Raw genomic sequence first — 16,979 nt, forward strand, 5'->3', positions numbered from 1 at the left:
CAGCTCATAGGCCCGTTTTTGTTAGAAAGAACACTGGATGCGCACAAGTATCACAGCCTCCTAACAAATCATCTTCCATGGATGCTGGAAGAGATTCCTCTGCAGACTAGGAGCAACTTGTGGTACCAATACGATGGCTGTACAACCCACAGTGCACGAAGTACAACATGGCTTCACAAACTGTTTACAAATCATTAGATTGGATGCAGAGGACCTGTATCTCGGTTGACCCATTCGCCAAATTTCATGCCTGCAGACTTTTTTTCTATGGGGAAAGCTGAAAGACTGTCTACAAGGGCATACCAACTACATCTGATGATATGCAATGATGTATTACTGCAGCCTGTCGGATTGTCCCTGCTGAAATACTGGTATGTGTGCAGCAGTCTTTCCATACCAGAATGGGAGCATATACTGGTGCTGCCAGTGGTCATTTTGAACACAGCCTGTGATGGTCAATTGTCTCATTACTGGTCACAATCCACATAACTAGTGTATGGACTTGGACTGTTCTTTGGTGTGTGCTACCGCAGTACATTGTTGTACCACACATTATGGTGTTTCCCCATTCAATGCTCATGTGGAGTGTGGGAAGAATGATTCTTCAAATGGTTCTGTGCATGCTGTAATTAATCTTGCCTTCATGGTCCCTATAGGAGTGATACATATGTGGTTATTGTATAATCCCTAAATACCTCGCTTAATACAGGTTCCTGAAATACCATAAGTTGGGTTTTGTCATATATTTGGCGTCTATCTTCACTTGTCTGGCATTTACAATTTTTAGTAGCTTCTTAATGCTCTCCCATGCATCAAATAAATCTATGATCAATCATGTTACACTATTTTTTATACATTCAATGTCTGCCATTAGCCTTATTTGTTATGGGTCATACTTAAGCAATATTCTAGAATGGGCCACACAAGTATTTTGTAAGCAATGTCCTCTATAGACTGATTGCATTTTCCAGTATCTTACCAACGAATTGAAGTCTGCATTCTGCTTTGCCTACAAGTGAGTCTATGTCACCATTTCATTTCATCCAGATATTTGTATGAGTTGACCAATTGAAACTGTGATTATTTGATAATGTAGTCATATAATACTGTCTTTTATTTGTTTTGTGATGTGCTCCAATTTACATATCTTTGGACCAATTTGAAATGTTATGACCTGACTCAAATTTGTGCAGATTTTTTTCGGGTAATAATTCATTATAGACAACTCTATCATCCAGGAAAAGTATGAGGTTCCTTATAATATCGTCTTCCAGAACATTAAGGTACAACATTAATGTAATGGTATAAATTACTATAACTGTATAAATAAGTTTATAAGTGTGTAAAATACATTGAACTATTTGTTACAACAAAACATTGTACTGGTATACTCAGCAAGATGTTAAATCAGCAGATAGCTACATTTTAAGTTCAACATTTTGTGTACAGCATATATGCTGGAAAGGATTTATACCCAAATTAAATAAATCTGAAGAAATGGTAGTGTGTGTCTGGAAAAAAAATCCATAAAAACTCATACAGTCCAATTTGCTATTATGTCACTGTTACTGAAATATAATACAAAGTAACTGAATTTGATGAACATTCTCAGAGTGCAATATGCCTCAGAGGGAAATGCACAGTAATGTCAACATTATTTTTCAAGGCTATGTCTGTGAAAATGGATGAAAGCAAACCACACATTTTGTTCTCAATCTGCAGAAGCATTATGCACTGTGAAACACTGTACTGCTGTTCTACATAAAAGCTGTCTCATTGTCAACATCTTTCCCCTGCTGGCTGTTCTACACTTCTCATCACTGATTCAACATGTTGTAAGATATTTTGTGCTGTATGACACCACAGTCCAGTCTGGTTAGGACAGCATAAAAATAATATATGAATTTCAGTATTGAAACTGGAACAGCAGAACAGCTCTCATCACACTGGATATCAAATCGAGGTTGGATTACAGCCATGGGTACATCATTTCATGCTACTCAACTGTATGTCATATGTCAGAGTTCATCAACTGTAGTGGCTGGCGACTGATGGCATACCCATCTCTTGGCATCCTGTGAACAGACGTTCTCCCCAGGTGACAGATTTGAAGAAAATGCTGGATACGGCAACAGTAGAACACTCTCTGTATCGACGTAGCTCAGTACAGCTCAGGTGATGTGTAGTCTTGCATTATCTTGTTAAAAGATAACATCATGGAGCCCTTGAAAATAGGGCACAGCGATAGGCCTTAACAAAACACAAATGAAATGGTTGCTGTCCAAATTACTGGCTATGTGAACCAGAGGTTGTGACATGTGTCCAGTTGCACCCCATACCATCACCTCACATGCTGGACCCGCATGAGAATGACAGGTACAATCTGGCCAGGTCTGTTGGCATCAGAGCTTCCACACACATGTACATCAATTGTGACGATGTTGCAGAACCGAGACTCATCCGATACGATGACACAGTGCCATTCCTGTGTCTGGCATTGTTGTCAGTTGCACCGCTGTCAGTTCACCTCTCTCTAGAGCTGCATTAAGGGCTTGACAGTCTGTGCTGCTCCAGATGCCATCACATTGTCTGTGTGGATACTTGTCTCACTGTATACAAGCCCACTTCCTGACTAAATGTACACAACTTCAGTGCAGGATCACGTACACATGAGCGAACACTTGTCTGCCCTCTCAGGTGCTAGTTGGGTGGCACTACTGAGGCCCTGCAAGGCATTTAGCATGGCCCTCCTGAACCTACCAATTCTATGTTCGCACAAAATGAGATTCTGAGCAATGCAAGCAGCAATATAGTGAAACAATAAACCAGAGTCTCACCAGACCATGAGCCTGCCACTGCCAAATCTGGAATGCTGATAAACATTTCTCCTTCTTCCATTATGCTTAACACGGTCTTCGTGTAAACAACCAACACTGAAATAGAATTTCTGAATGAGAAACCTGCTCCATAAGCTTTTCTTGCATACAGAATATGCATGGGAGTGCTGAAAAGTAATGCCTCTGAATTTTTTATTCTGTTCTCAATATCGGTCAAGGTATGACACATCACGCATATTACTTGGTCAACTTTCCCACTTCACTGACTCATGGCACACCCCCCTCCCGCAAACAGATGGAGTCGCAATAGGCAGCCCACTCTGACCAGAGATTGTGAATATGTTTACGGTGCACTTCGAGGAAGAGGCCCTGATGTCATCCAAATGGAAATCCATCTTCTTCTTCTTCTTCTTCTTCTTCTTCTTCTTCTGTTATGTGGATAACACACTTGTCATCTGGCCTCATGGAAGAGACAACCTTCTTGACTTCTTTGTACATCTGATCTCCACACGCCACAAAATCAAATTCTCTATGGAGACCAAAGAAGAAGGAAGACTACCATTCCTGGACATCATAGTCAGGAGAATAATGGACAGCACCCTGTGCCACAGCGTGTATCTGACTCTATAAAACACATAACCTCAGTCCTCCCTATGGCACTGTGAATAATTTCAATAACAAAAAGTGAGATGAATGTTGCAGCGGATATTTAATTTCCACTGTGGCTTTGCATTCAAGATCAGTCTTACCTGAGAGTGCAACATTACATCTTTGGTTAATTTAATTATATGTTCATTAGATTTTGGTTATAAGGCACGTTTTGCTGCCTAATGTTTCATGTCAAAATGCTGGAAACAATCCATGGAGGAAGAGGAGTATGTAAGACATTGGTGGACCAGGTTGGAAGAATCTGTGAATTTCAATTCTCTGTAGAAGAGCTCAATCATTTGAAAATAACTTTCAGACCTTGTGGCTATTCTAACAGATATACGTAAGGCACTACATTCTAAAATATTTGCATCTGTCACTAAAAAACAAGCAACTAGAGGAAAAGTTCTCTTGCCATTTGTAAAAACAGTCGCAGATCACGACCTCCGAGTGCTATGAAGAGAAGGTATTGACGCAGTGCTTAAACCAAACTGAAGACCACAACAGCAGCCATACTCAAGTAAATTGCTATGCAGTAGTTTCGGTGAATTTGACAATGATGTGTCTGCTTTCATGGTGGCCCATTCATATTGTGGGTTAGGGAATGCCAGTGACAGGGCTGGAATTGTAGGTGACAGATGGATTTTTGGCAAAGCCTTGTATCAATACCTCCTTAATTATTGAGCTGAAAAACTGTACAGAACATTCATACAGTAAAATCACACAAAAAAATTTTCTATTTCTGCAGGTATTGTGCCTTCTGGTTCTTTTTCATTACAAAAACATATTGATTCATGTTTATAAAGTCACAACTATGTCACTGTGATTTGTGTAACACACATTATAGAACATGTTCCAGGAATGTCATGAAACAGACAGCTTTAAATACTTACTCTAACTCATCTTTCAAGACTTGCATGCGAACAACAACACCATCTATCCAATCTGTTTTTATTTCACTTTCATGTAAAGATTTCTCCACAAAGGATATCATCTGCATGTAGGCAGCGCAAGAGGAAATTCCACACTAACATTTGGGTAATCAAGTGGATTCTGTGTCTCGTCAGAACCAAGTACAATCAACCCAATTTCATCTTTACCACTGGTAAATATCTGGAAACATATTAAATGGTAAAAATAAGTTTTGTTTATAACAAGTTGTATACCAATAAAAACATCACACACAGATACTCTTTATAAAATTATTTAATTGGATAGATAAAAAATCTACTCACCAAGCAGTGGCAGAACACACACATAAAAGACTGTTGTGATAGGCATGCGTTTGGAGCCAGTGACTCCTTCTTCAGGCTGAAGGGTTGCAGGGGAAGCAAGAAGGGTGAAGGAAAAGGACTGGAGACGTCAAAGAAAAGGGGTAGATTTTGAGAAAGTTACCCAGAACCGTGGGTCATGGGTGACTTACCGTACAGGATGAGAAGGAAAGACTAATTGTTGGGGACTGCATCGGGCAAGATTCGGAAACCTGAGAGCTTAAAGGTGGAAGACAGGGTAATATGCAAGACAGAGATTACTACTAAAACTGTACATAAGTTAATAAGAGTGAGAAGCTAAGTGTATTGTATGCAATAGCTGTGGGAGGGGGCAGTGAAAATAGACGGGAAAGACAATGAAAGATGTAGAAAGCTAAAACGGAGTGAAGCAAAGAGTAATTACAGTGAAGAAAAGCTGAGACAGGAGAAATTAACGTAAATTAAGGCGAGGTGGGTGGTGAGAACCAAGGACACGTTGTAGTGCTAGTTCCCAGATGCGGAGTACTGAGAAACTGGTGTCTGGCGGAAGAATCCAGGTGGCACGTGGGGTGAAACAAGTGCCGAGGTCACGTATGCCATGTTGTAGAGCATGCTCTGCAACAGGATATTGCGAGTTTCCTGTATATACACTATGCCTATGCCCATTTATCCTAACTGATAATTTGGTGGTAGTCATGCAGATGTAGAAAGCTGAACAGTGTTTACATAATAGCTGGTATATGACATGTGTCATTTCTATTTTTCACCTGATCCGCAGTTCTGGGTGACTTTTCCAAAATCTACACCTTTTCCTGGAACTCTCCAGGCCTTTTCCTTTACCCTTCTTCCTTCTCCTTCAACGCTTCTGTCTGGAGGTGCCACTGGCTCCAAAAGCTTGCCAATCACAACAGTCTTTTATGTGTATGTTCTGCTGCCGCTTGGTGAGTAGATTTTTTATCTATTCAATTAAATAATTTTATCAATAATTTATTGTTTTTGTTGTTATAGTTACTCTTTATAACCTACTTAAAATACATCACGTACCCTCCACTCCACAATTCTTCGAACACGTAGTTTTGCCTTTTGTAAACAATCACTGCGTTTCTGTATAACATACTTGGAGTCAAAGTGTCCAACATCTATTACAATTATAAACAGAAGAAAGAAAGTCATTGTATTTATTGGCAGTATTACGCAATCAAATATTATGAAAGAGTTCCAGTGGTATAAATTTACAAAATCTTACAAATAAATATATACGTTTATTCTTTAAATCAATTCTTAGCACTAACATAATAGTATAAATTGCAGAATCAATATAGCCAATTTTAATGTAATGACTGTAATACAAATACAATATAACAGTGGTAAGTTATAACAAATGAGAGAGAGAGAGAGAGAGAGATAGAGAGAGAGGCATTTAGACAATGTTTCATTACAGTGTGAAACTTATTATAATTAAAATGAAGCCATAGTGAATTGTTACATTCCAAAAATAATAATTATTGTGTTCTTTCACCCCAAAATAATACATTCATTAGGTAATATATACTTTAAATTTCAGAAATTTTTACAGCTCTGAGCTTCACTGCTTCGATGAATTTATTACATGTGTCAATGAATGAGGGTTGATAACACTGCTTTAGTCATTCAATTGTTCGTCATGTGATATTCACAATGTTCTTAATAACTTCTTATGTAAAGTTCTATTATCAAAAAGATAATCTACGTAAGTTTTAAAAGTCGCGAATCTTTAAACAACAACTTGAAAATGGGTATATCAGTATTTTGTATACATTCTAGCATTGCTAGATTTACTTTTAAATTTTAAAGTATATGAACAGATTGAGCGACTTTCCATCCAGAAAATTTGCTGTTGGCAAGACCTCACTACAAAGAAAAATGGTCTTTCCAGAGTCAAATGCTAAAAAATTCATAAATACCAGCATTGTAAGTGATACAAACAGGTATTAAGCACCGGGCATAAATATCGTTCTGCTTGACGAGAAAAAAAATAGGTAGATGAAAGAGTAAATTGGGTGCAAGGATTGAACATAAAGTAACCTAAATTGCAAAGGTAAAAAAAAAAAAAAAAAAAAAGAGGGTCACTGCTCAAGAATTGAGAACTGCCCCCCCCCCCCCCCCTTTCTTTTACAGGCTTAGTTTCACTTTTCAGATGAGGCCATGTCCCCATATGTGAAGAAAATAGCCAATATGTAAAGAGAATTACAGATAAAGAGTTTTCTAGAATGAGATTTTCACTCTGCAGCATAGTGTGCACTGATATGAAACTTCCTGGCAGATTAAAACTGTGTGCTGGACCAAGACTCAAACTTGGTGATCGTAGCCCCAGACCTGTGTTGCCGTTTTGGGAGGTAGATCTTGTATCTGGAAAGAGGAGATGACACTTAGGGGGTACTATGGGCGAGCAGCTGCCATCAATTTTTGATGGTGCAGAACCCACAATAGTGGAACTGCTGCCTAGTCCAAAGGCACCTGTTACCAGTCTTACCCCACAATAGTGTATCGAATCCAGACGTAATGTCAAAGCTGATAAAAAGTCATTTGAGAGATTCCTGTAATCTAGGTGTGACTGCACCAATGCTGCATACAGCCATATCAAAGTAGAGTGGACCACACCGCTGAGGCATAGAAGAGCATTCAGGTGCGACCTACATGTCTGCTTTAGTTGGCAAAGACGGGGATGCCATGTTGACTAGGCATCAAAGACCGGTCCTAAAAAATACAATGACAGAAATGCATAACGTAGGTCATGGCAGCCAAAAAATGGATGCTATGAGTGAAAGCCCAGGATTGTGCTTGGTGTATTGCTCCCTGCATTCTGCCTCCAGCAATAGCCGTTGCGGACGAACAAAAACGATGGGGACACCATATGTCATGCAGCTGCCGCCAGATCATTGATAGCCACAAAAAGGAGAGCGACACTCAAAACAGAACCTTGTGCAAGCCCCTTCTCCTGCAGGGGGGGATGCTACAGGAGGCACCAACCTGTACCCAAAAAGTGTGACATGGAAGAAAGTTCTGGATAAAAATCAGGAGTGGGCCATGGAGGCCCCACTCCTTTAAGGTGGCAAGGACGTTATGGCACCATGTGGTATCATAAGATATACACGCAGATCAATGAAAACTGCAACAACGAACTGATGCTGAGCAAAAGCTGTTCAGATAGCACACTTCAAGTGGACTAAATTATCTTCAGTAGAGCGCCCTTGGCGAAAAGCACCCTGGATCGAAGCCAAAAGATCCGGGGTTTCAAGGACACAATACAGCCTTCGACTAACCATATGTTCAAGTAACTTGCAGGACACTGAGTAAACAATCTGGACGACAGCTGTCCGTTTGAAGAGGCAATTTATCTGATTTCAAAATTGGAATAACGGCATTTTCTCGCTACTGGGAAGAGAATTCTGCATTGCACCAGGGATGGTTAAAGAAAGGCCAGGTACACTGATGGAAAAATTTGCAACACCAAAAAATAATTAATGTAGAGTAATGAAATACCAGGAATATATTTGTTGAGACAACATATGTAAAGTGATTAACATTGCAGGATCAATGGGAGTGTGAGATAAGCCACTGCAAATGTAAATGTAAATGCTGGTACGCTATTGTACACGTGTCATGTGTCAGTTTGTGGGATGGAGTTCCATGCCTGTTGCACTTGGTTGGCCAATATAAGGACAGTTAATGATGTTTGTGGATTGGTTGAAGCTGTCATCAGATGATGTCCAATATGTGCTCGATTGGAGGTAGAGCTGGTTATCGAGCAAGCCAAGGCAATATGTTGACACACTATAGCATGTTGGCTTACAACAGCAGTATGTGAGCAAGTGTTATCCTGTAGGAAAACACCTCCTGGAATGCTGTTTGTGAATGGCAGCGCAACAGGTCAAATAACCAGACGGACATAGAAATTTGCAGTCAGCGTTCGTGGGATTCATACAGACAGTTTTGTCAGTGGAAAAGTGAAAGCCATTGTCGATGCTCCAGGAGTAAAGACAATCAAGACATTGCTTAAGATGCCAGAATGGAACCCTGAGACACACCATTTTCCTGGATAAAGGTGTCCGACAATGCAGACCCATCATGCACCTCGAAAACTCGGTCTTTTAAAAATGTCTGAAGGAAACAGTGTAGGTGGCCACGGAAGCCCCACATGTGAAGAGTATGGAGGGTACTAGCTCTCTAGCAGGTGTCATAGGCCTTTTCCAAATCGAAAAACACAGCGACAATCTGGGATTTCTGCAGAAAACCATTCATGACATGGGTGGGCAAAATAAACATCACAGTGGCTCCATAAAAAGTGAGCAAGTGGAAGCTTTCCTGGAACGGGTGCACTAAGGGATGGAGATGTCGTAGGCTTTCTCCAAATTGAAAAACACAGCCAGTCTGGGATTTCCACAGAAAACCATTCATGACATGGGTAAACAAAGTGGGCGATAGCCAGAAGGAAGTTGTTTGTCCTTGCCGGGCTTAGGTGTGGGTATGACAGTGGCTTCACGACAGTGGCTGGGAAACATGCCCTCTGCCCAGATCCGGTTGTACGTATTAAGCAAAAAGTGTTTGCCCACAAGAGAAAGGTGCTGCAACATTTGAAAGTTAACAGTGTCTGGTCCAGGGCAGAGGATTGAGATGAAGTGAGAGCGTGGTCTAGCTTCCTCATAGTAAAGGCAGCACAGTAACACTCAGGATTCTGAGAAGAGAAGGGTATTGCCCGAGTCTTCTCTGCTCATTTCCAATAGAGGTAGGCAGGACGATAGTGGGAGGAGCTCAAAATTTCTGCAAAATGGCGACCCAAGGTTTTGGAGATAGCAATAGGGTACACGATGATATTGTCTGCTACTGTCAGGCCGAAAATTGAGGAATGGATCTTGCTCCCAGAGAACCGTCGGAGGTTGGTGCACACGATGGAAGAGGGGGGTGAAACTGTTAAAAGAACAAGTGAATGAAGTTCAGCTGCCTTTTTGGTTATCCCGAAGAATGCGAATTGCATTGCAGCAGGCTTCAGTCCACCAAAGGACTGGGACACAGCATGGTAAAGAGGAAGTGTGAGCAATGGAATGTTCTGCGATGGTAAGGATAATGTTTGTAAGAAATTCCACCTGGTCATGACAACTGCGGAAATCATGTTCGTTGAAGTTCGCCATGGAGGAGTAAAGTCTCCAGTCAGCCTTAGTGAGCTGCCATTTCGATGTGCACGGAGGTGGGGTAGGAGTTAGCAAATGGATAGCACACAGGAAATGGTCGCTCGAGTAGGTGTCAGAAAGAACGGACCGTTCAAGAAGATGTGCGGGACGGGCAGTGAAGAAGGAAAGGTCCAAATGGGAATAGGTGTGTGACGAGTCTGAAAGCAACATGGGTGCTTCTGTGTTAAAGAAGAAAAGGTTAAGTTGATTAAGAATGGCAGCGAAGAGGGCACCTCTCGGATAGGTTCTGGAAGAGCCCCAAATGGGATGGTGTGCATTAAAGTCCCTAAGCAGCAGAAATCGGCGAGGAAGCTGTCCAATAAGCTGGAGGAAGTCGAACCTGGTGACATCGAATGACGGAGGGATGTAAATGGTAGAAAGGGAAAAGCTCAAGTGAGGAAGGAAAAGACAAACTGCAACAGCTTGATGACAGGTAGTCAGGGAGATGGATGGGTTGACTATGAATGTCATCCCATAAGAGCAGCATGACTCCCCCCATGAGACAGAATGCCAACCTCGAGCGGAAGGTCAAAACAGACCGGAAGAAATGCGAAAGCTCAAAGCAGTCGTGAGGATGAATTTTGTTTCCTGAAGGCAGAGTACAAATAGAAGCTACGATTCTAAAAGCAGTCATAAATCCTCTTTGTTGGATCAAAGGCTGCAAAAGTTCCATTGGAGGACAGTCACGATGAGGACAGTAGGAAGGGGTGTCACCTCGGCAGCTACCGAGTGCCAGTCTGCGAAAACTCGCTGCTACAGGGCACAGAGGCAAGAGGATCTTGCTCCATGAGGTCCTACAGAAGTGTCGGCTTTCTTCTGCTGTCGACATGAGGAATCCAGGGCATGTTGTCTGTAGTTCAACAATGCCTAGATGATCAATACTGCAGTTCGATTACATCTGCATTGTTACACTGTGCCAAGAAGGGCTCTCAACAAGGGTAGTGTCCAGGCATCGTGGAGTGAACTGTGGCAATGTTGTTCGGACATGGAGGAGAAACAGAGAGACAGGAACTGTCGGTGACATATCTTGCTCAGGCCACCCGAGGGCTACTACTGCAGTGGGTGACTGCTACCAACGGATTATGGCTCTGAGGAACCCTGACAGCAATGCTGCTGTGTCGAATAATGCTTTTCGTGCAGCCACCGGATGTCACATTACGACTCAAACTGTGTGCAATAGGCTGCATTATGTGCAGTTTCACTCCACACATCCATGGCGAGGTCCATCTTTGCAACTGCAACACCGTGCAGCACGGTACAGATGAACCCAATAACAAGCTGAATTGGACTGCTCAGGATTGGCATCACGTTCTCTGCACCAATGAGTGTCACATATGCCTTCCGACGATTGTCAGAGATGTGTTTGGAGGCAACCCGGTCACGTTGAACTCTTAGACACACTGTCAAATGAGTGAAGCAAGGTGGAGGTTCCCTGTTGTTTTGGGTGTGATTATGGGGGGCTGATGCACACTGTTGGTGGTCATGGTAGGCACCATGACAGCTGTGCTATAAGTGAATACCATCCGTATATTAGAACAAATAAGCCCTCGGTCACAAATATTAAGTCAAAATTGACCAGGTTTCAATGCTACTATGAGTGTCATCTTCAGAATTAGTCTAACTGTTCTTGAACATATTAGGTATATAATACATTAATAAAATTAAAGTTTGTACTGACTGGAAAAGATGAAGTACAAACTTTAATTTTATGAATGTATTATATACCTAATATGTTTTAGAACAGTTAGGCTAATTCTGAAGACGACGCTCATAGTAGCGGCGAAACCTGGTCAATTTTGACTTAATATTTGTGACCGAGGGCTTATTTGTTCTAATATAATTCTGACACGGGCACTGAACCTTAGCAGCTATGTTCAAAGTTTTATGAATGCCATCCTCCGACCAATAGTGCAGTCATATTGGCAACATAATGGTGAGGCATTCATCTTTGTGGATGACATTTCGCATCCCCATTGTGCACATCTTGTGAATGACTTCCTTCAAGATAATGACATCACTCGAAACGATGTTGATCTCTATTGCAAATTTCTGCACGGGTTCAGGAACCGAGGAGATGCAAAACGTTTTTTGATGTGTGTATGTATGTATGTATGTATGTATGGGATGAGCATCAGTTGTTTGGTAAGTGGTGCTTAGGTGTGTGTGTGTGTGTGTGTGTGTGTGTGTGTGAGAGAGAGAGAGAGAGAGAGAGAGAGAGAGAGAGAGAGAGAGAGAGTGAGAGTGGAGCGGGGGAAACTGTGGTTGGTAAGACCTTTTTCCTTTTTGTAATAGTGTAGTGGATTTGTTTACGGTTCATTGAGGTAATTTATGTTTGATTCATTTGGTATTATTTTTTGGGGGTATTTATTTGCTTATATCGGTGGGTTTTATGGAGTGTGGTCTGGTGTTGTTGATTTGTGGCAGTTGGTAGTATTGTGCACCATGGTTGAGCTATATAGGTCAAGTGAAATTTGCAGTACCAGGTTTTTGTGTCTGGTTTCATGGTATCTCTGGCTATGTTTGAGCCGTATAGACCAAGTGAAAGTTTCAGTGTATGTGTGGGTTTCTAGTATCACTGTCTTCATTGGAGCTGTTTAGTTCAGGCAAAATGTATGATACCAATAGCTGTTTTTCGCAGTTTTGTGGTGGGATGATTGTTGAGGGTTTGTTGAGGATTTTGTGTGCATAATTTTTGGTTTGATATTTATTTTGGAATGGTGTCATGATCCTTATTGTTGTGTGTGCTGATTGACACTGCCCAAAACCCCTACTTCGAGCGGTTCCCCCATTAGTTTCACTTTATTTCTGGTGTTAAATATTCCACTTGTTAGGGCCTGTTTATGTTTGTTCATGGGTGTAATGATAGATGTCATGGTCTCCATATTGAAAACGCTTGAAATAGGAGTGTCACCATCTTGAAGATGCCACGGTTTAAAGCAAATAAGAGAACAAGAACTTTTGGTAATCCCCTGCTGCCTATGTCTGTAAAATATGCTAACAACAAATTATGGCTAGTGATACTCTGCTCGAATTGATAATTATGAAATTACTTGTAGATTTGTTATGTCAGGGGTAAAACAGCGATTTTGAAAATATCCACTGCTCGTCCTATACTATTTAGCTGCTATTTTTATATAATACTTCAAACAAAACATTCATGTAATGGGACACAGACTACTGTCAGCTCTCTATATATGGGTAAAGTCAGGATCTATATAATAGTATTAGTATGCAGAATTTACCTTCTGGAGCCCAGGTATTCTTATAAATTATGGACACCATGTCTCATGGGGTATTTTTTTACTTCATTTTTATGGATTTGGGGATTATTGTTTGCCTGTCCGTCTCTTGTCATACTGTTACACTTTTGTAGCAGAATATAAAGCTGTAATCTGAACCGTATGGAGAGGTGCACAGTGTACATGGAAATATGCCATTGGTACTTGAGGGAACATAGATATATTAATGCTTAAATTCACATCATTGATTTTCCACAATAGTATTTGTTTTATAGTCTGTTATAAACCACCTTTTGGCATTCTGTGTCATCCTCAGACAATTTCTGATGATTTCCTAAAAAGCCAAAATCTGATTCATAACGAACTGTAAAATAAATGACTTTGATCATGCTGAGCACCACAGCTGAGACCAATATTAATGATTATATGTGTTATTACATATTTATCATGTTGCAGTTGGTTTCACTGATTGAACATCTTCAAATTGCCCATTTGTGTCATGACTTTACACATGTAGGCCACCTGAATATGTTCAGTGAACAAATCTGGTCATAACACAATAAATGTGTAATAATACAGCTTAGATGGTTATTAATATGAAATAAATATTATTATGCCACATCAATCATGTGTATTTCCAGGGTTGCCACATGTTCTGGAAATCAAGGAATTTCAAATGTATCAGGGAAATTTGAAAAGAGCACTGGAAAAATCTTGTTTTTGTCTCAGTAGATGAGATGGTTTGTTTACTGAGATGTCATGTGTCATCACTGGCTGGATGCAGCTGAGTACGTGCATAACTTCCCTACTCCCTTATTCTTACTGCTTCTCCCCTTTATACCACTCCCCTCGAATTGCAGTCAGTACCGCCACCACTTCTTGCCACTAGCCTAGCAGCTATCGACAAGAGACAGGGAGGCAGGAGGAGTGGTTATTTGAATCTGATTCTCAGAGATTGTTGACGCAGCAGCCAGAGGTGGTGATCACGTATACATGAGTTGTGTCTGGGTGACTGTCTGAATATCTGTGCCCTTGTTTTCTGACAAAGGGTATGGCAGAAGTTTAGTTGTGAGAATGTTATTGTCTTCTTTACATGCCTGGATGTCGCTCAGCAATCATCTTTACCGTGAGTTGCTACTATCCTCATTAGTGTTGATTCTCAGAGTATTTGTGCAACTCACCAGCTACACAACCGGCAGGCCGGAAAGGACAGAAGGAAGACTCCCTTGAAGACTTGCTACATCCCTCCAGCCAATCAACACATGAGTCTCCCTCTGCCAACTGGAAAGGCTCGAAAAAGTCTAACAAAGGCAAATGGTCTTCTCTTTCGCTGACCCAAAGATCCTCTTTGACGGTGTCGCCATGTGATACCTTCTCCTGGCCGGCCTCCATTTCGCCAGTGTGCCCCACCAACCTTTCTTGTGCCCTGGATTCCTCATGTCGACAGCAGAAGAAAGCCGACACTTCTGTAGGACCTCATGGAGCAAGATCCTCTTGCCTCTGTGCCCTGTAGCAGCGAGTTTTCGCAGACTGGCACTCGGTAGCTGCCGAGGTGACACCCCTTCCTACTGTCCTCATCGTGACTGTCCTCCAATGGAACTTTTGCAGCCTTTGATCCAACAAAGAGGATTTATGACTGCTTTTAGAATCGTAGCTTCTATTTGTACTCTGCCTTCAGGAAACAAAATTCATCCTCACGACTGCTTTGAGCTTTCGCATTTCTTCCGGTCTGTTTTGACCTTCCGCTCGAGGTTGGCATTCTGTCTCATGGGGGAGTCATGCTGCTCTTATGGGATGACATTCATAGTCAACCCATCCATCTCCCTGACAACCTGTCATCAAGCTGTTGCAGTTTGTCTTTTCCTTCCTCACTTGAGCTTTTCCCTTTCTACCATTTACATCCCTCCGTCATTCGATGTCACCAGGTTCGACTTCCTCCAGCTTATTGGACAGCTTCCTCGCCGATTTCTGCTGCTTAGGGACTTTAATGCACACCATCCCATTTGGGGCTCTTCCAGAACCTATCCGAGAGGTGCCCTCTTCGCTGCCATTCTTAATCAACTTAACCTTTTCTTCTTTAGCACAGAAGCACCCATGTTGCTTTCAGACTCATCACACACCTATTCCCATTTGGACCTTTCCTTCTTCACTGCCCGTCCTGCATATCATCTTGAACGGCCCGTTCTTTCTGACACCTACTCGAGCGACCATTTCCTGTGTGCTATCCATTTGCTAACTCGTACCCCACCTCCGTGCACATCGAAATGGCAGCTCACTAAGGCTGACTGGAGACTTTACTCCTCCCTGGCGACCTTCAATGAACACAATTTCCGCAGTTGTCATGACCAGGTGGAATTTCTTACAAACATTATCCTTACCGTCGCAGAACATTCCATTCCTCACACTTCCTCTTTTCCACGCTGTGTCCCAGTCCTTTGGTGGACTGAAGCCTGCTGTGATGTAATTCGCATTCTTCGGGATAACCAAAAAGGTAGCTGAACTTCATTCACTAGTTCTTTTAACAGTTTCACCCCCCCTCTTCCATCGTGTGCACCAACCTCCGACGGTTCTCTGGGAGCAAGATCCATTCCCCAATTTTCGGCCTGACAGTAGCAGACAATATCATCGTGTACCCTATTGCTATCTCCAACACCTTGGGTCGCCATTTTGCAGAAATTTTGAGCTCCTCCCACTATCATCCTGCCTACCTCTATTGGAAATGAGCAGAGAAGACTCGGGCAATACCCTTCTCTTCTCAGAATCCTGAGTGTTACTGTGCTGCCTTTACTATGAGGAAGCTAGACCACGCTCTCACTTCATCTCAATCCTCCGCCCTGCACCAGACACTGTTAACTTTCAAGTGTTGCAGCACCTTTCTCTTGTGGGCAAGCACTTTTTGCTTAATACGTACAACCGGACCTGGGCAGAGGGCATGTTTTCCAGCCACTGTTGTGAAGGCACTGTCATACCGACACCTAAGCCCGGTAAGGACAAACAACTTCCTTCTGGCTATCACCCACTTTGTTTACCCATGTCATGAATGGTTTTCTTTGGAAATCCCAGACTGGCTGTGTTTTTCAATTTGGAGAAAGCCTACGACATTTGTTGGAGGACTAGTATCGTTTGTACTCTCTACACATATGGCGAACTGCCCCATCTCCTTGAGGAATTTTTAAAAGACGAGTTTTTGATGTACGTATGGGGTCTGCCTCCTCGGACACCTTTATCCAGGAAAAAGGTGTACCTCAGGGTTCTGTCCTGAGTGTTGTCGTCTTTGCTGTCGCCATTAACCCTACAATGGCCTGTCTCCTGCCGGGCATCTCCGGCTCTCTTTTTGTTGATAATTTTGCTATCTACTGCTGCTCTTCATGAACCTGTCTCATTGAGTGGTGTCTTCAGCAATGTCTTGATCGTCTTTACTCATGGAGCATCGACAGTGTCTTAAGTTTTTCTACTGACAAAAACATTTGTATGAATTTCTGGCAGCACAGCTGGTTTCTCCCACCATTTTTACATCTTGGGCCTGTTGCTCTTCTATTCATTGAAACTACAAAATTCCTGAGGCTCCTGCTTTATACAAAACTATCTTGGTCCGCCCACTTCATGCTCCCTGCAGCTTTTTCGATGGGTGTGAAACCTTCACCATCTTGGCTTCGTGCAGCAGCCCATCTTTACCTTGACCTTCATTCACTTTCTAAGGACACTGCACCAGGCTCGCTCTATTGCCTTCAGTTTCACGACCTATGCATGGAATTTTGCAATAGTATCTTTGTGTACACTGATGGCTCTTGGACTGAC

The 16,979-nt window shown here is 42.0% G+C and overlaps 1 protein-coding gene across 4 annotated transcripts in view; it reads left to right on the plus strand.

Annotated features, from left to right (window-relative positions):
* The window catches only part of LOC126412549 (molybdenum cofactor biosynthesis protein 1-like), a 289,749-nt gene that overhangs the window by 120,654 nt on the left and 152,116 nt on the right, over positions 1-16,979 (plus strand). The gene's annotated exons all lie outside the window — the stretch shown is intronic.

Source organism: Schistocerca serialis, chromosome 7 (assembly GCF_023864345.2).
Source record: "Schistocerca serialis cubense isolate TAMUIC-IGC-003099 chromosome 7, iqSchSeri2.2, whole genome shotgun sequence".
Lineage (NCBI taxonomy): Eukaryota > Metazoa > Arthropoda > Insecta > Orthoptera > Acrididae > Schistocerca > Schistocerca serialis.